We start from the raw sequence: 26,577 nt of genomic DNA on the forward strand, positions 1-26,577 counted from the left end.
CCGGTAATAGTATCCGATACACCACTGCAGGTTCAATGTATTCCTTGGACCATCACATTTACGATGAAACACAGAAATGGAATCGGAATTAAATACAAAAGGCACAATGCTGCCTTAAGTACAAGAATAGAGACTCTTCTTACAGACGGTGCTTTGAGCATTCCCTGTGAGACCAGTATTAGTTTCCGCTACACCTCTGCAGATTCAGATTCTTCCTTGGACCTTCACATTGACGATGAAACACAGGAATGGCATCGGCATTAAATACAAAAGGCGCAATGCCGCCTTAAGTACAAGAATAGAGACCCTTCTTACCGTCGGTGCTTTGAACATTCCCTGTGAGACCAGTATTACTTTCCGCTACACCTCTGCAGGTTCAGTTTATTACTTGTACCTTCACATTGACGATGAAACACAGAAATGGCATCGGAATTAAATACAAATTGCACAATGCCGCCTTAAGTACAAGAATAGAGACTCTTCTTACAGTCGGTGCTTTGAGCATTCCCTGTGGGACCAGTATTAGTTTCCGCTACACCTCTGCAGTTTCAGTTTATTCCTTGGACCTTCACATTGACGATGAAACACAGAAATGGCATCGGAATTAAATACAAAAGGCACAATGCCGCCTTAAGTACAAGAATAGAGACTATTCTTACAGTCGGTGCTTTGAGCATTCCCTGTGAGACCAGTAATAGTATCCGATACACCACTGCAGGTTCAATGTATTCCTTGGACCTTCACATTCACGATGAAACACAGAAGTGGCATCGGAATTAAATACAAAAGGCACAATGCCCCTTAAGTACAAGAATAGAGACTCTTCTTATAGTCGGTGCTTTGAGCATTCCCTGTGAGACCAGTATTAGTTTCCGCTACACCTCTGCAGGTTCAATGTATTCCTTGGACATACACATTGACGATGAAACACAGATATCGCATCGGAATTAAATACAAAAGGCACAATGCCGCCTTAATTACAAGAATAGAGACTCTCCTTACAGTCGGTGCTTTGAGCATTACCTGTGAGACCAGTAATAGTATCCGATACACCACTGTAGGTTCAATGTATTCCTTGGACCTTCACATTGACGATGAAACACAGAAATGGCATCGAAATTAAATACAAAAGGCACAATGCCGCCTTAAGTACAAGAATAGAGACCCTTCTTACAGTCGGTGCTTTGAGCATTCCCTGTGAGACCAGTATTAGTTTCCGCTACACCTCTGCAGATTCAGATTCTTCCTTGGACCTTCACATTGACGATGAAACACAGAATTGGCATCGGAATTAAATACAAAAGGCACAATGCCGCCTTAAGTACAAGAATAGAGACTCTTCTTACAGTCGGTGCTTTGAGCATTCCCTGTGAGCCCAGTAATAGTATCCGATACACCACTGCAGGTTCAATGTATTCCTTGGACCATCACATTGACGATGAAACACAGAAATGGCATCGGAATTAAATACAAAACGCACAATGCCGCCTTAAGTACAAGAATAGAGACTCTTCTTACAGTCGGTGCTTTGAGCATTCCCTGTGAGACCAGTATTAGTTTCCGCTACACCTCTGAAAGTTCAGTTTATTCCTTGGACCTTCACATTGACGATGAAACACAGAAATGGCATCGGAATTAAATACAAAATGCACAATGCCGCCTTAAGTACAAGAAAAGAGACTCTTCTTACAGTCGGTGCTTTGAGCATTCCCTGTGTGACCAGTATTAGTTTCCGCTACACCTCTGCAGGTTCAATGTATTCCTTGGACATACACATTGATGATGAAACACAGATATCGCATCGGAATTAAATACAAAAGGCACAATGCTGCCTTAATTACAAGAATAGAGACTCTTCTTACAGTCGGTGGTTTGAGCATTACCTGTGAGACCAGTAATAGTATCCGATACACCACTGCAGGTTCAATGTATTCCTTGGACCTTCACATTGACGATGAAACACAGAAATGGCATCGGAATTAAATACAAAAAGCACAATGCCGCCTTAAGTACAAGAATAGAGACTCTTCTTACAGTCGGTGATTTGAGCATTCCCTGTGAGACCACTATTAGTTTCCGCTACACCTCTGCAGGTTCAGTTTATTCCTTGGACCTTAACATTGACGATGAAACACAGAAATGGCATCGGAATTAAATACAAAAGGCACAATGCCGCCTTAAGTACAAGAATAGAGACTCTTCTTACAGTCGGTGCTTTGAGCATTGCCTGTGAGACCAGTAATAGTATCCGATACACCACTGCAGGTTCAATGTATTCCTTGGACCTTCAAATTGACGATGAAACAGAGAAATGGCATCGGAATTAAATACAAAAGGCACAATGCCGCCTTAAGTACAAGAATAAAGACTCTTCTTACAGTCGGTGCTTTGAGCATTCCCTGTGAGACCAGTAATAGTATCCGATACACCACTGCAGGTTCAATGTATTCCTTGGACCTTCACATTGACGATGAATCACAGAAATGGTATCGGAATGAAATACAAAAGGCACAATGCCGCCTTAAGTACAAGAATAGAGACTCTTCTTACAGTCGGTGCTTTGAGCATTCCCTGTGAGACCAGTAATAGTATCCGATACACCACTGCAGGTTCAATGTATTCCTTGGACCATCACATTGACGATGAAACACAGAAATGGCATCGGAATTAAATACAAAACGCACAATGCCGCCTTAAGTACAAGAATAGAGACTCTTCTTTCAGTCGGTGCTTTGAGCATTCCCTGTGAGACCAGTATTAGTTTCCGCTACACCTCTGCAGGTTCAGTTTATTCCTTGGACCTTCACATTGACGATGAAACACAGAAATGGCATCGGAATTAAATACAAAAGGCACAATGCCGCCTTAAGTACAAGAATAGAGACTCTTCTTACCGTCGGTGCTTTGAGCATTCCCTGTGAGATCAGTATTAGTTTCCGATACACCTCTGCAGGTTCAGTTTATTCCTTGGACCTTCACATTGACGATGAAACACAGAAATGGCATCGGAATTAAATACAAAAGGCACAATGCCGCCTAAAGTACAAGAATAGAGACTCTTCTTATAATCGGTGCTTTGAGCATTCCCTGTGAGACCAGTATTAGTTTCCGCTACACCTCTGCAGGTTCAGTTTATTCCTTGGACCTTCACGTTGACGATGAAAGACAGAAACGGCATCGGAAGTAAATACAAAAGGCACAATGCAGCCTTAAGTACAAGATTAAAGACTCTTCTTACAGTCGGTGTTTTGAGCATTCCCTGTGAGACCAGTAATAGTATCCGATACACCACTGCAGGTTCAATGTATTCCTTGGAGTTACACATTGACGATGAAACACAGAAATCGCATCGGAATTAAATACAAAAGGCACAATGCCGCCTTAAGAACAAGAATAGAGACTCTTCTTACAGTCGGTGCTTTGAGCATTCCCTGTGAGACCAGTAATAGTATCCGATACACCACTGCAGGTTCAATGTATTCCTTGGACCTTCACGTTGACGATGAAACACCGAAATGGCATCGGAATTAAATACAAAAGGCACAATGCCGCCTTAAGTACAAGAATAGAGACTCTTCTTACAGTCGGCGCTTTGGTCATTCCCTGTGAGACCAGTAATAGTATCCGATACACCACTGCAGGTTCAATGTATTCCTTGGACCTTCACGTTGACGATGAAACACCGAAATGGCATCGGAATTAAATACAAAAGGCACAATGCCGCCTAAAGTACAAGAATAGAGACTCTTCTTATAGTCGGTGCTTTGAGCATTCCCTGTGAGACCAGTATTAGTTTCCGCTACACCTCTGCAGGTTCAGTTTATTCCTTGGACCTTCACATTGACGATGAAACACAGAAACGGCATCGGAATTAAATACAAAATGCACAATGCCGCCTTAAGTACAAGAATAAAGACTCTTCTTACAGTCGGTGTTTTGAGCATTCCCTGTGAGACCAGTAATAGTATCCGATACACCACTGCAGGATCAATGTATTCCTTGGAGATACACATTGACGATGAAACACAGAAATGGCATCGGAATTAAATACAAAAGGCACAATGCCGCCTTAAGTACAAGAATAGAGACTCTTCTTACCGTCGGTGCTTTGAGCATTCCCTGTGAGATCAGTATTAGTTTCCGCTACACCTCTGCAGGTTCTGTTTATTCCTTGGACCTTCACATTGACGATGAAACACCGAAATGGCATCGGAATTAAATACAAAAGGCACAATGCCGCCTTAAGTACAAGAATAGAGACTCTTCTTACAGTCGGCGCTTTGGTCATTCCCTGTGAGACCAGTAATAGTATCCGATACACCACTGCAGGTTCAATGTATTCCTTGGACCTTCACATTGACGATGAAACACAGAAATGGCATCGGAATTAAATACAAAAGGCACAATGCCGCCTTAAGTACAAGAATAGAAGCTCTTCTTACAGTCGGTGTTTTGAGAATTCCCTGTGAGACCAGTAATAGTATCCGATACACCACTGCAAGTTCAATGTAATCCTTGGACCCTCACATTGACGATGAAACACAGGAATCGCATCGGAATTAAATACAAAAGGCACAATGCCGCCTTAAGTACAAGAATAGAGACTCTTCTTACAGTCGGTGCTTTGAACATTCCCTGTGAGACCAGTATTTGTTTCCGCTACACCTCTGCAGGTTCTGTTTATCCCTTGGACCTTCACATTGACGATGAAACACCGAAATGGCATCGGAATTAAATACAAAAGGCACAATTCCGCCTTAAGTACAAGAATAGAGACTCTTCTTACAGTCGGTGCTTTGAGCATTCCCTGTGAGACCAGTAATAGTATCCGATACACCACTGCGGGTTCAATGTATTCCTTGGACCTTCACGTTGACGATGAAATACAGAAATGGCATCGGAATTAAATAGAAAAGGCACAATGCCGCCTTAAGTACAAGAATAGAGACTCGTCTTACAGCCGATGCTTTGAGCATTCCCTGTGAGACCAGTAATAGTATCCGATACACCACTGCAGGCTCAATCTATTCCTTGGACATACACATTGACGATGAAACACAGAAATTACATCGGAATTAAATACAAAAGGAACAATGCCGCCTTAAGTACAAGAATAGGGACTCTTCTTACAGTCGCTGCTTTGAGCATTCCCTACGAGACCAGTATTAGTTTCCGCTACACCTCTGCAGGTTCAGTTTATTCCCTGGACCTTCACATAGACGATGAAACACTAATATGGCATCGGAATTAAATACAAAAGGCTCAATGCCGCCTTAAGTACAAGAATAGAGACTTTTCCTTACAGTCGGTGTTTTGAGCATTCCCTGTGAGACCAGTAACAGTATTCGATTCACCACTGCAGGTTCAATGTATTCCTTGGACCTTCACATTGACGATGAAACACAGAAATCTCATCGGAATTAAATACAATAGGCACAATGCCGCCTTAAGTACAAGAATAGGGACTCTTCTTACAGTCGGTGCTTTGAGCATTCCCTGTGAGACCAGTAATAGTATCTGATACACCACTGCAGGTTCAATGTATTCCTTGGACATTCGCATTGACGCTGAAACACAGAAATATCATCGGAATTAAATACAAAAGGCACAATGCCGCCTTAAGTCCAAGAATAGAGACTCTTCTCACAGTCGATGCTTTGAGCATTCCCTGTGAGACCAGTATTAGTTTCAGCTACACCTCTGCAGGTTCAGTTTATTCTTTGGACCTTCACATTGACGATGAAACACAGAAATGGCATCGGAATTAAATACAAAAGGCACACTGCCGCCTTAAGTACAAGAATAGATACTCCTCTTACAGTCGGTGCTTTGAGCATTTACTGTGAGACCAGTAATAGTATCCGATACACCACTGCAGGTTTAATGTATTCCTTGGACATACACATTGACGATGAAAAACAGATACCTCATCGGAATTAAATACAAAAGGCACAATGCCGCCTTAAGTACAAGAATAGAGACTCTTCTTACAGTCGGTGTTTTGAGCATACCCTGTGAGACCAGTAATAGTATCCGAAACACCACTGCAGATTCAATGTATTCCTTTGACCTTCACATTGACGATGAAACACAGAAATGGCATCGGAATTAAATACAAAAGGCACAATGCCGCCTTAGGTACAAGAATAGAGACTCTTCTTACAGTCGGTGCTTTGAGCATTCCCTGTGAGACCAGTATTAGTTTCCGCTACACCTCTGCAAGTTCAGTTTATTCCTTGGACCTTCACATTGACGATGAAACACAGAAATGGCATCGGAATTAAATACAAAAGGCACAATGCCGCCCTAAGTACAAGAATAGAGACTCTTCTTACAGTCGGTGCTTTGAGCATTCCCTGTGAGACCAGTATTAGTTTCCGCTACACCTCTGCAGGTTCAATGTATTCCTTGGACCTTCACATGGACGATGAAACACAGATATTGTATCGGAATTAAATACAAAAGGCCCAATGCCGCCTTAAGTACAAGAATAGAGACTCTTCTTACAGTCGGTGCTTTGAGCTTTCCTTGTGACACCAGTATTAGTTTCCGCTACACCTCTGCAGGTTCAGTTTATTCCTTGGACCTTCACATTGACGATGAAACACAGAAATGGCATCGGATTAAATACAAAAGGCACAATGCCGCCTTAAGTACAAGAATAGAGACACTTCTTACAGTCGGTGCTTTGAGCATTCCCTGTGAGACCAGTAATAGTATCCGATACACCACTGCAGGTTCAATGTATACCTTGGACCTTCACATTGACGAGAAACACAGAAATGGCATCGGAATTAAATACAAAAGGCACAATGCCGCCTTAAGTACACGAATAGAGACTCTTCTTACAGTCGGTGCTTTGAGCATTCCCTGTGAGACCAGTAATAGTATCTGATACACCACTGCAGGTTCAATGTATTCCTTGGAAATTCGCATTGACGATGAAACACATAAATATCATCGGAATTAAATACAAAAGGCACAATGCCGCCTTAAGTACAAGAATAGAGACTCTTCTTACAGTCGGTGCTTTAAACACTCCCTGTGAGACCAGTATTAGTTTCCGCTACACCTCTGCAGGTTCAGTTTATTCCTTGGACCTTCGCATTGACGATGAAACATAGAAATATCATCGGAATTAAATACAAAAGGCACAATGCCGCCTTAAGTACAAGAATAGAGACTCTTCTTACAGTCGGTGCTTTGAGCATTCCCTGTGAGACCAGTAATAGTATCCGATACACCACTGTAGGTTCAATGTATACCTTGGACTTTCACATTGACGATGAAACACAGAAATGGCATCGGAATTAAATACAAAAGGCACAATGCCGCCTTAAGTACAAGAATAGAGACTCTTCTTACAGTCGGTGCTTTGAGCATTCCCTGTGAGACCAGTAATAGTATCCGATACACCACTGCAGGTTCAATGTATTCCTTGGACCTTCACATTGACGATGAAACACAGGTATCGCATCGGAATTAAATACAAAAGGCACAATGCCGCCTTAAGTACAAGAATAGAGACTCTTCTTACAGTCGGTGCTTTGAGCATTCCCTGTGAGACCAGTAATAGTATCCAATACACCATAGCAGGTTCAATGTATTCCTTGGACCTTCACATTGACGATGAAACACAGAAATGGCATCGGAATTAAATACAAAAGGCACAATGCCGCCTTAAGTACAAGAATAGAGACTCTTCTTAAAGTCGGTGCTTTGAGCATTCCCTGTGAGACCAGTATTAGTTTCCGCTACACCTCTGCAGGTTCAGTTTATTCCTTGGACCTTCACATTGACGATGAAATCCAGAAATGGCATCGGAATTAAATACAAAAGGCACAATGCCGCCTTAAGTACAAGAATAGAGACTCTTCTTACAGTCGGTGCTTTGAGCATTCCCTGTGAGACCAGTATCAGTTTCTGCAACACCTCTGCAGGTTCAATGTATTCCTTGGACCTTCACATTGACGATGAAACATAGAAATGGCATCGGAATTAAATACAAAAGGCACAATGCCGCCTTAAATACAAGAATAGAGACTCTTCTAACAGTCGGTGCTTTGAGCATTCCCTGTGAGACCAGTATTAGTTCCCGCTACACCTCTGCAAGTTCAGTTTATTCCTTGGACCTTCACATTGACGATGAAACACAGAAATGGCATCGGAATTAAATACAAAAGGCACAATGCCGACTTAAGTACAAGAATAGAGACTCTCCTTACAGTCGGTGCTTTGAGCATTCCCTGTGAGACCAGTAATAGTAACCGATACACCACTGCAGGTTCAATGTATACCTTGGACATTCACATTGACGATGAAACAACGAAATGGCATCGGAATTAAATACAAAAGGCACAATGCCGCCTTAAGTACAAGAATAGAGACTCTTCATACAGTCGGTGCTTTGAGCATTCCCTGTGAGACCAGTAATAGAATTCGATACACCACTGAAGGTTCGATGTATTCCTTGGACCTTCACATTGACGATGAAACACAGGAATCGCATCTTAATTAAATACAAAAGGCACAATGCCGCCTTAAGTGCAAGAATAGAGACTCTTCTTACAGTCGGTGCTTTGAACATTCCCTGTGAGACCAGTAATAGTATCCGATACACCACTGCAGGTTCAATGTATTCTTTGGACCTTCACATTGACGATGAAACACAGAAATGGCATCGGAATTAAATACAAATTGCACAATACCGCCTCAAGTACAAGAATAGAGACTCTTCTTACAGTCGGTGCTTTGAGCATTCCCTGTGAGACCAGTATTAGTTTCCGCTACACCTCTGCAGGTTCAGTTTACTCCATGGACCTTCACATTGACGATGAAACACAGAAATGGCATCGGATTTAAATACAAAAGCCACAATGCCGCCTGAAGTACAAGAATAGAGACTCTTCATACAGTCGGTGTTTTGATCATTCCCTGTGAGACCAGTAATTGTATCCGATACACCACTGCAGGTTCAATGTATTCCTTGGACCTTCACATTGACGATGAAACACGGAAATGGCATCGGAATTAAATACAAAAGGCACAATGCCGCCTTAAGTACAAGAATAGAGACTCTTTTTACAGTCGGTGCTTTGAGCATTCCCTGTGTGACCAGTAATAGTATCCGATACACCACTGCAGGTTCAATGTATTCCTTGGACCTTCACATTGACGATGAAACACAGAAATGGCATCGGAATTAAATACAAAAGGCACAATGCCGCCTTAGGTACAAGAATAGAGACTCTTCTTACAGTCGGTGCTTTGAGCATTCCCTGTGAGACCAGTATTAGTTTCCGCTACACCTCTGCAAGTTCAGTTTATTCCTTGGACCTTCACATTGACGATGAAACACAGAAATGGCATCGGAATTAAATACAAAAGGCACAATGCCGCCTTAAGTACAAGAATAGAGACTCTTCTTACAGTCGGTGCTTTGAGCATTCCCTGTGAGACCAGTATTAGTTTCCGCTACACCTCTGCAGGTTCAATGTATTCCTTGGACCTTCACATGGACGATGAAACACAGATATGGCATCGGAATTAAATACAAAAGGCCCAATGCCGCCTTAAGTACAAGAATAGAGACTCTTCTTACAGTCGGTGCTTTGAGCTTTCCTTGTGACACCAGTATTAGTTTCCGCTACACCTCTGCAGGTTCAGTTTATTCCTTGGACCTTCACATTGACGATGAAACACAGAAATGGCATCGGATTAAATACAAAAGGCACAATGCCGCCTTAAGTACAAGAATAGAGACACTTCTTACAGTCGGTGCTTTGAGCATTCCCTGTGAGACCAGTAATAGTATCCGATACACCACTGCAGGTTCAATGTATACCTTGGACCTTCACATTGACGAGAAACACAGAAATGGCATCGGAATTAAATACAAAAGGCACAATGCCGCCTTAAGTACACGAATAGAGACTCTTCTTACAGTCGGTGCTTTGAGCATTCCCTGTGAGACCAGTAATAGTATCTGATACACCACTGCAGGTTCAATGTATTCCTTGGAAATTCGCATTGACGATGAAACACATAAATATCATCGGAATTAAATACAAAAGGCACAATGCCGCCTTAAGTACAAGAATAGAGACTCTTCTTACAGTCGGTGCTTTAAACACTCCCTGTGAGACCAGTATTAGTTTCCGCTACACCTCTGCAGGTTCAGTTTATTCCTTGGACCTTCGCATTGACGATGAAACATAGAAATATCATCGGAATTAAATACAAAAGGCACAATGCCGCCTTAAGTACATGAATAGAGACTCTTCTTACAGTCGGTGCTTTGAGCATTCCCTGTGAGACCAGTAATAGTATCCGATACACCACTGTAGGTTCAATGTATACCTTGGACTTTCACATTGACGATGAAACACAGAAATGGCATCGGAATTAAATACAAAAGGCACAATGCCGCCTTAAGTACAAGAATAGAGACTCTTCTTACAGTCGGTGCTTTGAGCATTCCCTGTGAGACCAGTAATAGTATCCGATACACCACTGCAGGTTCAATGTATTCCTTGGACCCTCACATTGACGATGAAACACAGGTATCGCATCGGAATTAAATACAAAAGGCACAATGCCGCCTTAAGTACAAGAATAGAGACTCTTCTTACAGTCGGTGCTTTGAGCATTCCCTGTGAGACCAGTAATAGTATCCAATACACCATAGCAGGTTCAATGTATTCCTTGGACCTTCACATTGACGATGAAACACAGAAATGGCATCGGAATTAAATACAAAAGGCACAATGCCGCCTTAAGTACAAGAATAGAGACTCTTCTTAAAGTCGGTGCTTTGAGCATTCCCTGTGAGACCAGTATTAGTTTCCGCTACACCTCTGCAGGTTCAGTTTATTCCTTGGACCTTCACATTGACGATGAAATCCAGAAATGGCATCGGAATTAAATACAAAAGGCACAATGCCGCCTTAAGTACAAGAATAGAGACTCTTCTTACAGTCGGTGCTTTGAGCATTCCCTGTGAGACCAGAATCAGTTTCTGCAACACCTCTGCAGGTTCAATGTATTCCTTGGACCTTCACATTGACGATGAAACATAGAAATGGCATCGGAATTAAATACAAAAGGCACAATGCCGCCTTAAATACAAGAATAGAGACTCTTCTAACAGTCGGTGCTTTGAGCATTCCCTGTGAGACCAGTATTAGTTCCCGCTACACCTCTGCAAGTTCAGTTTATTCCTTGGACCTTCACATTGACGATGAAACACAGAAATGGCATCGGAATTAAATACAAAAGGCACAATGCCGACTTAAGTACAAGAATAGAGACTCTCCTTACAGTCGGTGCTTTGAGCATTCCCTGTGAGACCAGTAATAGTAACCGATACACCACTGCAGGTTCAATGTATACCTTGGACATTCACATTGACGATGAAACAACGAAATGGCATCGGAATTAAATACAAAAGGCACAATGCCGCCTTAAGTACAAGAATAGAGACTCTTCATACAGTCGGTGCTTTGAGCATTCCCTGTGAGACCAGTAATAGAATTCGATACACCACTGAAGGTTCGATGTATTCCTTGGACCTTCACATTGACGATGAAACACAGGAATCGCATCTTAATTAAATACAAAAGGCACAATGCCGCCTTAAGTGCAAGAATAGAGACTCTTCTTACAGTCGGTGCTTTGAACATTCCCTGTGAGACCAGTAATAGTATCCGATACACCACTGCAGGTTCAATGTATTCTTTGGACCTTCACATTGACGATGAAACACAGAAATGGCATCGGAATTAAATACAAATTGCACAATACCGCCTCAAGTACAAGAATAGAGACTCTTCTTACAGTCGGTGCTTTGAGCATTCCCTGTGAGACCAGTATTAGTTTCCGCTACACCTCTGCAGGTTCAGTTTACTCCATGGACCTTCACATTGACGATGAAACACAGAAATGGCATCGGATTTAAATACAAAAGCCACAATGCCGCCTGAAGTACAAGAATAGAGACTCTTCATACAGTCGGTGTTTTGATCATTCCCTGTGAGACCAGTAATTGTATCCGATACACCACTGCAGGTTCAATGTATTCCTTGGACCTTCACATTGACGATGAAACACGGAAATGGCATCGGAATTAAATACAAAAGGCACAATGCCGCCTTAAGTACAAGAATAGAGACTCTTTTTACAGTCGGTGCTTTGAGCATTCCCTGTGTGACCAGTAATAGTATCCGATACACCACTGCAGGTTCAATGTATTCCTTGGACCTTCACATTGACGATGAAACACAGAAATGGCATCGGAATTAAATACAAAAGGCACAATGCCGCCTTAAGTACAAGAATAGAGACTCTTCTTACTGTCGGTGCTTTGAGCATTCCCTGAGAGACCAGTATTAGTTTCCGCTACACCTCTGCAGCTTCAGTTTATTCCTTGGACCATCACATTGACGATGAAACACAGAAATGGCATCGGAATTAAGTACAAAAGGCACAATGCCGCCTTAAGTACAAGAATAGAGACTTTTCTTACAGTCGGTGCTTTGAGCATTCCCTGTGAGACCAGTATTAGTTTCCGCTACACCTCTGCAGTTTCAATGTATTCCTTGGACCTTCACAATGACGATGAAACACAGATATGGCATCGGAATTAAATACAAAAGGCACAATGCCGCCTTAAGTACAAGAATAGAGACTCTTCTTACAGTCGGTGCTTTGAGCTTTCCCTGTGAGACCAGTATTAGTTTCCGCTACACCTCTGCAGGTTCAGTTTATTCCTTGGACCTTCACATTGACGATGAAACACAAAAATGGCATCGGAATTAAATACAAAAGGCACAATGCCGCCTTAAGTACAAGAATAGAGACTCATCTTACAGTCGGTGCTTTGAGCATTCCCTGTGAGACCAGTAATAGTATCCGATACACCACTGCTGGTTCAATGTATTCCTTGGACATACACATTGACGATGAAACACAGAAATCGCATCGGAATTAAATACAAAAGGCACAATGCCGCCTTAAGTACAAGAATAGAGACTCTTCTTACAGTCGGTGCTTTGATCATTCCCTGTGAGACCAGTAATGGTATCCGATACACCACTGCAGGTTCAATGTATTCCTTGGACCTTCACATTGACGATGAAACACGGAAATGGCATCGGAATTAAATACAAAAGGCACAATGCCGCCTTAAGTACAAGAATAGAGACTCTTCTTACAGTCGGTGCTTTGAGCATTCCCTGTGAGATCAGTATTAGTTTCCGCTACATCTCTGCACGTTCCGTTTATTCCTTGGACCTTCATATTGACGATGAAACACAGACATCGCATCGGAATTAAATACAAAAGGCACAATGCCGCCTTTACTACAAGAATAGAGACTCTTCATACAGTCGGTGCTTTGAGCATTCCCTGTGAGACCAGTAATAGAATTCGATACACCACTGCAGGTTCAATGTATTCCTTGGATCTTCACATTGACGAAGAAACACAGGAATCGCATCGGAATTAAATACAAAAGGCACAATGCCGCCTTAAGTACAAGAATAGAGACTCTTCTTACAGTCGGTGCTTTGAGCATTCCCTGTGGGACCAGTAATAGTATCCGATACACCACTGCAGGTTCAATGTATTCCTTGGACCTTCACATTGACGATGAAACACAGAAATGGCATCGGAATTAAATACAAAAGGCACAATGCCGCCTTAAGTACAAGAATAGAGACACTTCTTACAGTCGGTGCTTTGAGCATTCCCTGTGAGACCAGTATTAGTTTCCGCTACACCTCTGCAGGTTCAGTTTATTCCTTGGACCTTCACATTGACGATGAAACACAGAAATGGCATCGGAATTAAATACAAAATGCACAATGCCGCCTTAAGTACAAGAATAGAGACTCTTCTTACAGTCGGTGCTTTGAGCATTCCCTGTGAGACCAGTATTAGTTTCCGCTACACCTCTGCAGGTACAGTTTATTCCTTGGACCTTCACATTGACGATGAAACACAGAAATGGCATCGGAATTAAATACTAAAGGCACAATGCCGCCTTAAATACAAGATTAGAGACTCTTCTAACAGTCGGTGCCTGTAGCATTCCCTGTGAGACCAGTATTAGTTCCCGCTACACCTCTGCAAGTTCAGTTTATATCTTGGACCTTCACATTGACGATGAAACACAGAAATGGCATCGGAATTAAATACAAAAGGCACAATGCCGCCTTAAGTACAAGAATAGAGACTCTTCTTACAGTCGGTGTTTTGAGCATTCCCTGTGAGACCAGTAATAGTATCCGATACACCACTGCAGGTTCAATGTATACCTTGGACATTCACATTGACGATGAAACAACGAAATGGCATCGGAATTAAATACAAAAGGCACAATGCCGCCTTTAGTACAAGAATAGAGACTCTTCTTACAGTCGGTGCTTTGAAGATTCCCTGTGGGACCAGCAATAGTATCCGATACACCACTGCAGGTTCAATGTATTCCTTGGACCTTCACATTGACGATGAAACACAGAAATGGCATCGGAATTAAAAACAAATGGCACAATGCCGCCTTAAGTACAAGACTAGAGACTCTTCTTACAGTCGGTGCTTTGAGCATTCCCTGTGAGACCAGTATTAGTTTCCGCTACACCTCTGCAGGTTCAGTTTACTCCTTGGACCTTCACATTGACGATGAAACACAGAAATGGCATCGGAATTAAATACAAAAGGCACAATGCCGCCTTAAGTACAAGAATAGAGACTCTTCTTACAGTCGGTGCTTTGATCATCCCCTGTGAGACCAGTAATGGTATCCGATACACCACTGCAGGTTCAATGTATTCCTTGGACCTTCACATTGACGATGAAACACGGAAATGGCATCGGAATTAAATACAAAAGGCACAATGCCGCCTTAAGTACATGAAAAGAGACTCTTCTTACAGTCGGTGCTTTGAGCATTCCCTGTGAGACCAGTATTAGTTTCCGCTACACCTCTGCAGGTTCAATGTATTCCTTGGACCTTAACATTGACGATGAAACACAGATATGGCATCGGAATGAAATACAAAAGGCACAATGCCGCCTTAAGTACAAGAATAGAGACTCTTCTTACAGTCGGTGCTTTGAGCTTTCCCTGTGAGACCAGTATTAGTTTCCGCTACACCGCTGCAGGTTCAGTTTATTCCTTGGACCTTCACATTGACGACGAAACACAGAATTGGCATCGGAATTAAATACAAAAGGCACAATGCCGCCTTAAGTACAAGAATAGAGACTCTTCTCACAGTCGGTGCTTTGAGCATTCCCTGTGAGACCAGTAATAGTATCCGATACACCACTGCTGGTTCAATGTATTCCTTGGAAATACACATTGACGATGAAACACAGAAATCGCATCGGAATTAAATACAAAAGGCACAATACCGCCTTAAGTACAAGAATAGAGACCTTCTTACAGTCGGTGCTTTGAGCATTCCATGTGAGATCAGTATTAGTTTCCGCTACACCTCTGCACGATCCGTTTATTCCTTGGACCTTCGCATTGACGATGAAACACAGACATCGCATCGGAATTGAATACAAAAGGCACAATGCCGCCTTAAGTACAAGAATAGAGACACTTCTTACAGTCGGTGCTTTGAGCATTCCCTGTGAGACCAGTAATAGTATCCGATAAACCACTGCAGGTTTAATGTATACCTTGGACCTTCACATTGACGAGAAACACAGAAATGGGATCGGAATTAAATACAAAAGGCACAATGCCGCCTTAAGTACAAGAATAGAGACTCTTCTTACAGTCGGTGCTTTGAGCATTCCCTGTGAGACCAGTAATCGTATCCGATACACCACTGCAGGTTCAATGTATACGTTGGACCTTCACATTGACGATGAAACACAGAAATGGCATCGGAATTAAGTACAAAAGGCACAATGCCGCCTTAAGTACAAGAATAGAGACTCTTCTTACAGTCGGTGCTTTGAGCATTCCCTGTGAGACCAGTAATAGTATCCGATACACCACTGCAGGTTCAATGTATACCTTGGACCTTCACATTGACGATGAAACACAGAAATGGCATCGGAATTTAATACAAAAGTCACAATGCCGCCTTAAGTACAAGAATAGAGACTCGTCTTACAGTCTGTGCTTTGAGCATTCCCTGTGAGACCAGTAATAGTATCCGATACACCACTGCAGGTTCAATGTATTCCTTGCACCTTCACATTGACGATGAAACACAGGAATCGCATCGGAATTAATTACAAAAGGCACAATGCCGCCTTAAGTAAAAGAATAGAGACTCTTCTTACAGTCATTGCTTTGAGCATTCCCTGTGAGACCAGTAATAGTATCCGATACACCACTGCAGGTTCAATGTATTCCTTGGACCTTCACAATGGCGATGAAACACAGAAATGGCATCGGAATTAAATTCAAAAGGCACAATGCCGCCTTAAGTACAAGAATAGCGACTCTTCTTACAGCCGGTGCTTTGAGCATTCCCTGTGAGACCAGTATCAGTTTCTGCAACACCTCTGCAGGTTCAATGTATTCCTTGGACCTTCACATTGACGATGAAACATGGAAATGGCATCGGAATTAAATACAAAAGGCACAATGCCGCCTTAAATACAAGAATAGGTACTCTTCTAACAGTCGGTGCTTTGAGCATTCCCTGTGAGACCAGTATTAGTTCCCGCTACACTTCTGCAAGTTCAGTTTATTCCTTGGACCTTCACATTGCCGATGAAACACAGAAATGGCATCGGAATTAAATACAAAAGGCACAATGCCGCCTTAAGTACAAGAATAGAGACTCTTCTTACAGTCGCAGCTTTGAGCATTCCCTGTGAGACCAGTAATAGTATCCGATACACCACTGCAGGTTCAATGTATACCTTGGACATTCACATTGACGATAAAACAACGAAATGGCATCGGAATTAAATACAAAAGGCACAATGCCGCCTTTAGTACAAGAGTAGAGACTCTTCATAGAGTCGGTGCTTTGAGCATTCCCTGTGAGACCAGTAATAGAATTCGATACACCACTGCAGGTTCAATGTATTCCTTGGACCTTCACATTGACGATGAAACAACGAAATGGCATCGGAATTAAATACAAAAGGCACAATGCCGCCTTAAGTACAAGAATAGAGACTCTTTTTTACAGTCGGTGTTTTGAGCATTCCCTGCGAGACCAGTAATAGTATCCGATACACAACTGCAGGTTCAATGTATTCCTTGGACCTTCACATTGACGATGAAACACAGAAATGGAATCGGAATTAAATACAAAAGGCACAATGCCGCCTTAAGTGCAAGAATAGAGACTCTTCTTACAGTCGGTGCTTTGAACATTCCCTGTGAGACCAGTAATAGTATCCGATACACCACTGCAGGTTCATTGTATTACTTGGACCTTCACATTGACGATGAAACACAGAAATGGCATCGGAATTAAATACAAAAGGCACAATGCCGCCTTCAGTACAAGAATAGAGACACTTCTTGCAGTCGGTGCTTTGAGCATTCCCTGTGAGACCAGTAATAGTATCCGATACACCACTGCAGGTTCAATGTATACCTTGGACATTCACATTGACGATGAAACAACGAAATGGCATCGGAATTAAATACAAAAGGCACAATGCCGCCTTTAGTACAAGAATAGAGACTCTTCATACAGTCGGTGTTTTGAGCATTCCCTGTGAGACCAGTAATAGAATTCGATACACCACTGCAGGTTCAATGTATTCCTTGGACCTTCACATGGACGATGAAACACAGGAATCGCATCGAAATTAAATACAAAAGGCACAATGCCGCCTTAAGTACAAGAATAGAGTCTCTTCTTACAGTCGGTGCTTTGAGCATTTCCTGTGAGACCAGTAATAGTATCCGATACACCACAGCAGGTTCAATGTATTCCTTGGACCTTCACATTGACGATGAAACACAGAAATGGCATCGGGATTAAATACAAAAGGCACAATGCCGCCTTAAGTACAAGAATAGAGACTCTTCTTACAGTCGGTGCTTTGAGCATTCCCTGTGAGACCAGTATTAGTTTCCGCTACACCTCTGCAGGTTCAGTTTATTCCTTGGGCCTTCACATTGACGATGAAACACAGAAATGGCATCGGAATTAAATACAAAATGCACATTGCCGCCTTAAGTACAAGAATAGAGACTCTTCTTACAGTCGGTGCTTTGAGTATTCCCTGTGAGACCAGTATCAGTTTCTGGAAGACCTCTGCAGGTTCAATGTATTCCTTGGACCTTCACATTGACGATGAAACACAGAAATGGCATCGGAATTAAATACAAAAGGCACAATGCCGCCTTAAATACAAGATTAGAGACTCTTCTAACAGTAGGTGCCTGTAGCATTCCCTGTGAGACCAGTATTAGTTCCCGCTACACCTCTGCAAGTTCAGTTTATTCCTTGGACCTTCACATTGACGATGAAACACAGAAATTGCATCAAAATTAAATACAAAAGACACAATGCCGCCTTTAGTACAAGAATAGAGACTCTTCACACAGTCGGTGCTTTGAGCATTCCCTGTGAGACCAGTAATAGAATTCGATTCACCACTGCAGGTTCAATGTATTCCTTGGACCTTCACATCGACGATGAAACACAGGAATCGCATCTTAATTAAATACAAAAGGCACAATGCCGCCTTAAGTGCAAGAATAGAGACTCTTCTTACAGTCGGTGCTTTGAACATTCCCTGTGAGACCAGTAATAGTATCCGATACACCACTGCAGGTTCAATGTATTCCTTGGACCTTCACATTGACGATGAAACACAGAAATGGCATCGGAATTAAATACAAATGGCACAATGCCGCCTTAAGTACAAGAATAGAGACTCTTCTTACAGTCGGTGCTTTGAGCATTCCCTGTGAGACCAGTATTAGTTTCCGCTGCACCTCTGCAGGTTCAGTTTACTCCTTGGACCTTCACATTGACGATGAAACACAGAAATGGCATCGGAATTAAATACAAAGGGCACAATGCCGCCTTAAGTACAAGAATAGAGACTCTTCTTACAGTCGGTGCTTTGATCATTCCCTGTGAGACCAGTAATGGTATCCGATACACCACTGCAGGTTCAATGTATTCCTTGGACCTTCACATTGACGATGAAACACGGAAATGGCATCGGAATTAAATACAAAAGGCACAATGCCGCCTTAAGTACAAGAAAAGAGACTCTTTTTACAGTCGGTGCTTTGAGCATTCCCTGTGAGACCAGTATTAGTTTCCGCTACACCTCTGCAGGTTCAAAGTATTCCTTGGACCTTCACATTGACGATGAATCACAGATATGGCATCGGAATTAAATACAAAAGGCACAATGCCGCCTTAAGTACAAGAATAGAGACTCTTCTTACAGTCGGTGCTTTGGGCTTTCCCTGTGAGACCAGTATTAGTTTCCGCTACACCGCTGAGGTTCAGTTTATTCCTTGGACCTTCACGTTGACGATGAAACACTGAATTGGCATCGGAATTAAATACAAAAGGCACAATGCCGCCTTAAGTACAAGAATAGAGACTCTTCTTACAGTCGGTGCTTTGAGCATTCCCTGAGAGACCAGTAATAGTATCCGATCCACCACTGCTGGTTCAATGTATTCCTTGGAAATACACATTGACGATGAAACACAGAAATCGCATCGGAATTAAATACAAAAGGCACAATGCCGCCTTAAGTACAAGAATAGAGACTCTTCTTACAGTCGGTGCTTTAATCATTCCCTGTGAGACCAGTAATAGTATCCGATACACCACTGCAGGTTCAATGTATTCCTTGGACCTTCACATTGACGATGAAACACGGAAATGGCATCGGAATTAAATACAAAAGGCACAATGCCGCTTTAAGTACAAGAATAGAGACTCTTCTTACAGTCGGTGCTTTGAGCATTCCATGTGAGATCAGTATTAGTTTCCGCTACACCTCTCCACGTTCCGTTTATTCCTTGGACCTTCACATTGGCGATGAAACACAGACATCGCATCGGAATTAAATACAAAAGGCACAATGCAGCCTTAAGTACAAGAATAGAGACACTTCTTACAGTCGGTGCTTTGAGCATTCCCTGTGATACCAGTAATAGTATCCGATACACCACTGCAGGTTCAATGTATACCTTGGACCTTCACATTGACGAGAAACACAGAAATGGCATCGGAATTAAATACAAAAGGCACAATGCCGCCTTAAGTACAAGAATAGAGACTCTTCTTACAGTCGGTGCTTTGAGCATTCCCTGTGAGACCAGTAATCGTATCCGATACACCACTGCAGGTTCAATGTATTCCTTGGACCTTCACATTGACGATGAAACACAGAAATGGCATCGGAATTAAATACAAAAGGAACAATGCCGCCTTAAGTACAAGAATAGAGACTCTTCTTACAGTCGGTGCTTTGAGCATTCCCTGTGAGACCAGTAATAGGATCCAATACACCACTGCAGGTTCAATGTATACCTTGGACCTTCACATTGACGATGAAACACAGAAATGGCATCGGAATTTAATACAAAAGTCACAATGCCGCCTTAAGTACAAGAATAGAGACTCTTCTTACAGTCTGTGCTTTGAGCATTCCCTGTGAGACCAGTAATAGTATCCGATACACCACTGCAGGTTCAATGTATTCCTTGGACCTTCACATTGACGATGAAACACAGGAAACGCATCGGAATTAAACACAAAAGGCACAATGCCGGATTAAGTAAAAGAATAGAGACTCTTCTTACAGTCGGTGATTTGAGCATTCCCTGTGAGACCAGTAATAGTATCCGATACACCACTGCAGGTTAAATGTATTCCTTGGACCTTCACATGGACGATGAAACACAGAAATGGCATCGGAATTAAATACAAAAGCACAATGCCGCCTTAAGTACAAGAATAGAGACTCTTCTTACAGTCGGTGCTTTGAGCATTCCCTGTGAGACCAGTATCAGTTTCTGCAATACATCTGCAGGTTCAATGTTTTCCTTGGACTTTCACATTGACGATGAAACATGGAAATGGCATCGGAATTAAATACAAAAGGCACAATGCCGCCTTAAATACAAGAATAGAGACTCTTCTAACAGTCGGTGCTTTGAGCATTCCCTGTGAGACCAGTATTAGTTCCCGCTACACCTCTGCAAGTTCAGTTTATTCCTTGGACCTTCACATTGACGATGAAACACAGAAATGGCATCGGAATTAAATACAAAAGGCACAATGCCGCCTTAAGTACAAGAATAGAGACTCTTCTTACAGTCGGTGCTTTGAGCATTCCCTGTGAGACCAGTAATAGTATCCGATACACCACTGCAGGTTCAATGTATACCTTGGACATTCACATTGACGATGAAACAACGAAATGGCATCGGAATTAAATACAAAAGGCACAATGCCGCCTTTAGTACAAGAATAGAGACTCTTCATAGAGTCGGTGCTTTGAGCATTCCCTGTGAGACCAGTAATAGAATTCGATACACCACTGCAGGTTCAATGTATTCCTTGGACCTTCACATTGACGATGAAACACAGGAAGCGCATCGGAATTAAATACAAAAGGCACTATGCCGCCTTAAGTGCAAGAATAGAGACTCTTCTTACAGTCGGTGCTTTGAACATTCCCTGTGGGACCAGTAATAGTATCCGATACACCACTGCAGGTTCAATGTATTCCTTGGACCTTTACATTGACGATGAAACACAGAAATGGCATCGGAATTAAATACAAATGGCACAATGCCGCCTTAAGTACAAGTATAGAGACTCTTATTACAGTCGGTGCTTTGAGCATTCCCTGTGAGACCAATATTAGTTTCTGCTACACCTCTGCAGGTTCAGTTTACTCCTAGGACCTTCACATTGACGATGAAACACAGAAATGGCATCGGAATTAAATACAAAAGGCACAATGCCGCCTTAAGTACAAGAATAGAGACTCTTCAGACAGTCGGTGCTTTGACTATTCCCTGTGAGACCAGTATTAGTTTCTGCTACACCTCTGCAGGTTCAATGTATTCCTTGGACCTTCACATTGACGATGAAACACAGAAATGGCATCGGAATTAAATACAAAAGGCACAATGCCGCCTTAAGTGCAAGAATAGAGACTCTTCTTACAGTCGGTGCTTTGAACATTCCCTGTGAGACCAGTAATAGTATCCGATACACCACTGCAGGTTCAATGTATTCCTTGGACCTTCACATGGACGATGAAACACAGGAATCGCATCGAAATTAAATACAAAAGGCACAATGCCGCCTTAAGTACAAGAATAGAGTCTCTTCTTACAGTCGGTGCTTTGAGCATTTCCTGTGAGACCAGTAATAGTATCCGATACACCACAGCAGGTTCAATGTATTCCTTGGACCTTCACATTGGCGATGAAACACAGAAATGGCATCGGGATTAAATACAAAAGGCACAATGCCGCCTTAAGTACAAGAATAGAGACTCTTCTTACAGTCGGTGCTTTGAGCATTCCCTGTGAGACCAGTATTAGTTTCCGCTACACCTCTGCAGGTTCAGTTTATTCCTTGGGCCTTCACATTGACGATGAAACACAGAAATGGCATCGGAATTAAATACAAAATGCACATTGCCGCCTTAAGTACAAGAATAGAGACTCTTCTTACAGTCGGTGCTTTGAGTATTCCCTGTGAGACCAGTATCAGTTTCTGGAACACCTCTGCAGGTTCAATGTATTCCTTGGACCTTCACATTGACGATGAAACACAGAAATGGCATCGGAATTAAATACAAAAGGCACAATGCCGCCTTAAATACAAGATTAGAGACTCTTCTAACAGTAGGTGCCTGTAGCATTCCCTGTGAGACCAGTATTAGTTCCCGCTACACCTCTGCAAGTTCAGTTTATTCCTTGGACCTTCACATTGACGATGAAACACAGAAATTGCATCAAAATTAAATACAAAAGACACAATGCCGCCTTTAGTACAAGAATAGAGACTCTTCACACAGTCGGTGCTTTGAGCATTCCCTGTGAGACCAGTAATAGAATTCGATTCACCACTGCAGGTTCAATGTATTCCTTGGACCTTCACATCGACGATGAAACACAGGAATCGCATCTTAATTAAATACAAAAGGCACAATGCCGCCTTAAGTGCAAGAATAGAGACTCTTCTTACAGTCGGTGCTTTGAACATTCCCTGTGAGACCAGTAATAGTATCCGATACACCACTGCAGGTTCAATGTATTCCTTGGACCTTCACATTGACGATGAAACACAGAAATGGCATCGGAATTAAATACAAATGGCACAATGCCGCCTTAAGTACAAGAATAGAGACTCTTCTTACAGTCGGTGCTTTGAGCATTCCCTGTGAGACCAGTATTAGTTTCCGCTGCACCTCTGCAGGTTCAGTTTACTCCTTGGACCTTCACATTGACGATGAAACACAGAAATGGCATCGGAATTAAATACAAAGGGCACAATGCCGCCTTAAGTACAAGAATAGAGACTCTTCTTACAGTCGGTGCTTTGATCATTCCCTGTGAGACCAGTAATGGTATCCGATACACCACTGCAGGTTCAATGTATTCCTTGGACCTTCACATTGACGATGAAACACGGAAATGGCATCGGAATTAAATACAAAAGGCACAATGCCGCCTTAAGTACAAGAAAAGAGACTCTTTTTACAGTCAGTGCTTTGAGCATTCCCTGTGAGACCAGTATTAGTTTCCGCTACACCTCTGCAGGTTCAAAGTATTCCTTGGACCTTCACATTGACGATGAATCACAGATATGGCATCGGAATTAAATACAAAAGGCACAATGCCGCCTTAAGTACAAGAATAGAGACTCTTCTTACAGTCGGTGCTTTGGGCTTTCCCTGTGAGACCAGTATTAGTTTCCGCTACACCGCTGAGGTTCAGTTTATTCCTTGGACCTTCACGTTGACGATGAAACACTGAATTGGCATCGGAATTAAATACAAAAGGCACAATGCCGCCTTAAGTACAAGAATAGGGACTCTTCTTACAGTCGGTGCTTTGAGCATTCCCTGTGAGACCAGTAATAGTATCCGATTCACCACTGCTGGTTCAATGTATTCCTTGGAAATACACATTGACGATGAAACACAGAAATCGCATCGGAATTAAATACAAAAGGCACAATGCCGCCTTAAGTACAAGAATAGAGACTCTTCTTACAGTCGGTGCTTTAATCATTCCCTGTGAGACCAGTAATAGTATCCGATACACCACTGCAGGTTCAATGTATTCCTTGGACCTTCACATTGACGATGAAACACGGAAATGGCATCGGAATTAAATACAAAAGGCACAATGCCGCTTTAAGTACAAGAATAGAGACTCTTCTTACAGTCGGTGCTTTGAGCATTCCATGTGAGATCAGTATTAGTTTCCGCTACACCTCTCCACGTTCCGTTTATTCCTTGGACCTTCACATTGGCGATGAAACACAGACATCGCATCGGAATTAAATACAAAAGGCACAATGCAGCCTTAAGTACAAGAATAGAGACTCTTCTTACAGTCTGTGCTTTGAGCATTCCCTGTGAGACCAGTAATAGTATCCGATACACCACTGCAGGTTCAATGTATTCCTTGGACCTTCACATTGACGATGAAACACAGGAAACGCATCGGAATTAAACACAAAAGGCACAATGCCGGATTAAGTAAAAGAATAGAGACTCTCCTTACAGTCGGTGATTTGAGCATTCCCTGTGAGACCAGTAATAGTATCCGATACACCACTGCAGGTTAAATGTATTCCTTGGACCTTCACATGGACGATGAAACACAGAAATGGCATCGGAATTAAATACAAAAGGCACAATGCCGCCTTAAGTACAAGAATAGAGACTCTTCTTACAGTCGGTGCTTTGAGCATTCCCTGTGAGACCAGTATCAGTTTCTGCAACACATCTGCAGGTTCAATGTTTTCCTTGGACTTTCACATTGACGATGAAACATGGAAATGGCATCGGAATTAAATACAAAAGGCACAATGCCGCCTTAAATACAAGAATAGAGACTCTTCTAACAGTCGGTGCTTTGAGCATTCCCTGTGAGACCAGTATTAGTTCCCGCTACACCTCTGCAAGTTCAGTTTATTCCTTGGACCTTCACATTGACGATGAAACACAGAAATGGCATCGGAATTAAATACAAAAGGCACAATGCCGCCTTAAGTACAAGAATAGAGACTCTTCTTACAGTCGGTGCTTTGAGCATTCCCTGTGAGACCAGTAATAGTATCCGATACACCACTGCAGGTTCAATGTATACCTTGGACATTCACATTGACGATGAAACAACGAAAAGGCATCGGAATTAAATACAAAAGGCACAATGCCGCCTTTAGTACGAGAATAGAGACTCTTCATAGAGTCGGTGCTTTGAGCATTCCCTGTGAGACCAGTAATAGAATTCGATACACCACTGCAGGTTCAATGTATTCCTTGGACCTTCACATTGACGATGAAACACAGGAATCGCATCGGAATTAACTACAAAAGGCACTATGCCGCCTTAAGTGCAAGAATAGAGACTCTTCTTACAGTCGGTGCTTTGAACATTCCCTGTGAGACCAGTAATAGTATCCGATACACCACTGCAGGTTCAATGTATTCCTTGGACCTTTACATTGACGATGAAACACAGAAATGGCATCGGAATTAAATACAAATGGCACAATGCCGCCTTAAGTACAAGTATAGAGACTCTTATTACAGTCGGTGCTTTGAGCATTCCCTGTGAGACCAATATTAGTTTCTGCTACACCTCTGCAGGTTCAGTTTACTCCTTGGACCTTCACATTGACGATGAAACACAGAAATGGCATCGGAATTAAATACAAAAGGCACAATGCCGCCTTAAGTACAAGAATAGAGAGTCTTCAGACAGTCGGTGCTTTGACTATTCCCTGTGAGACCAGTATTAGTTTCTGCTACACCTCTGCAGGTTCAATGTATTCCTTGGACCTTCACATTGACGATGAAACACAGAAATGGCATCGGAATTAAATACAAAAGGCACAATGCCGCCTTAAGTGCAAGAATTGAGACTCTTCTTACAGTCGGTGCTTTGAACATTCCCTGTGAGACCAGTAATAGTATCCGATACACCACTGCAGGTTCAATGTATTCCTTGGACCTTCACATTGACGATGAAACACATAAATGGCATCGGAATTAAATACAAATGGCACAATGCCGCCTTAAGTACAAGAATAGAGACTCTTCTTACAGTCGGTGCTTTGAGCATTCCCTGTAGGACCAGTATTAGTTTCCGCTACACCTCTGCAGGTTCAGTTTACTCCTTGGTCCTTCACATTGACGATGAACCACAAAAATGGCATCGGAATTAAATACAAAAGGCACAATGCCGCCTTAAGTACAAGAATAGAGACTCTTCTTACAGTCGGTGCTTTGAGCATTCGCTGTGAGACCAGTAATAGTATCCGATACACAACTGCCGGTTCAATGTATACCTTGGACCTTCACATTGAGGATGAAACACAGAAATGGCATCGGAATTAAATACAA

Source organism: Schistocerca americana, chromosome 6 (assembly GCF_021461395.2).
Source record: "Schistocerca americana isolate TAMUIC-IGC-003095 chromosome 6, iqSchAmer2.1, whole genome shotgun sequence".
Lineage (NCBI taxonomy): Eukaryota > Metazoa > Arthropoda > Insecta > Orthoptera > Acrididae > Schistocerca > Schistocerca americana.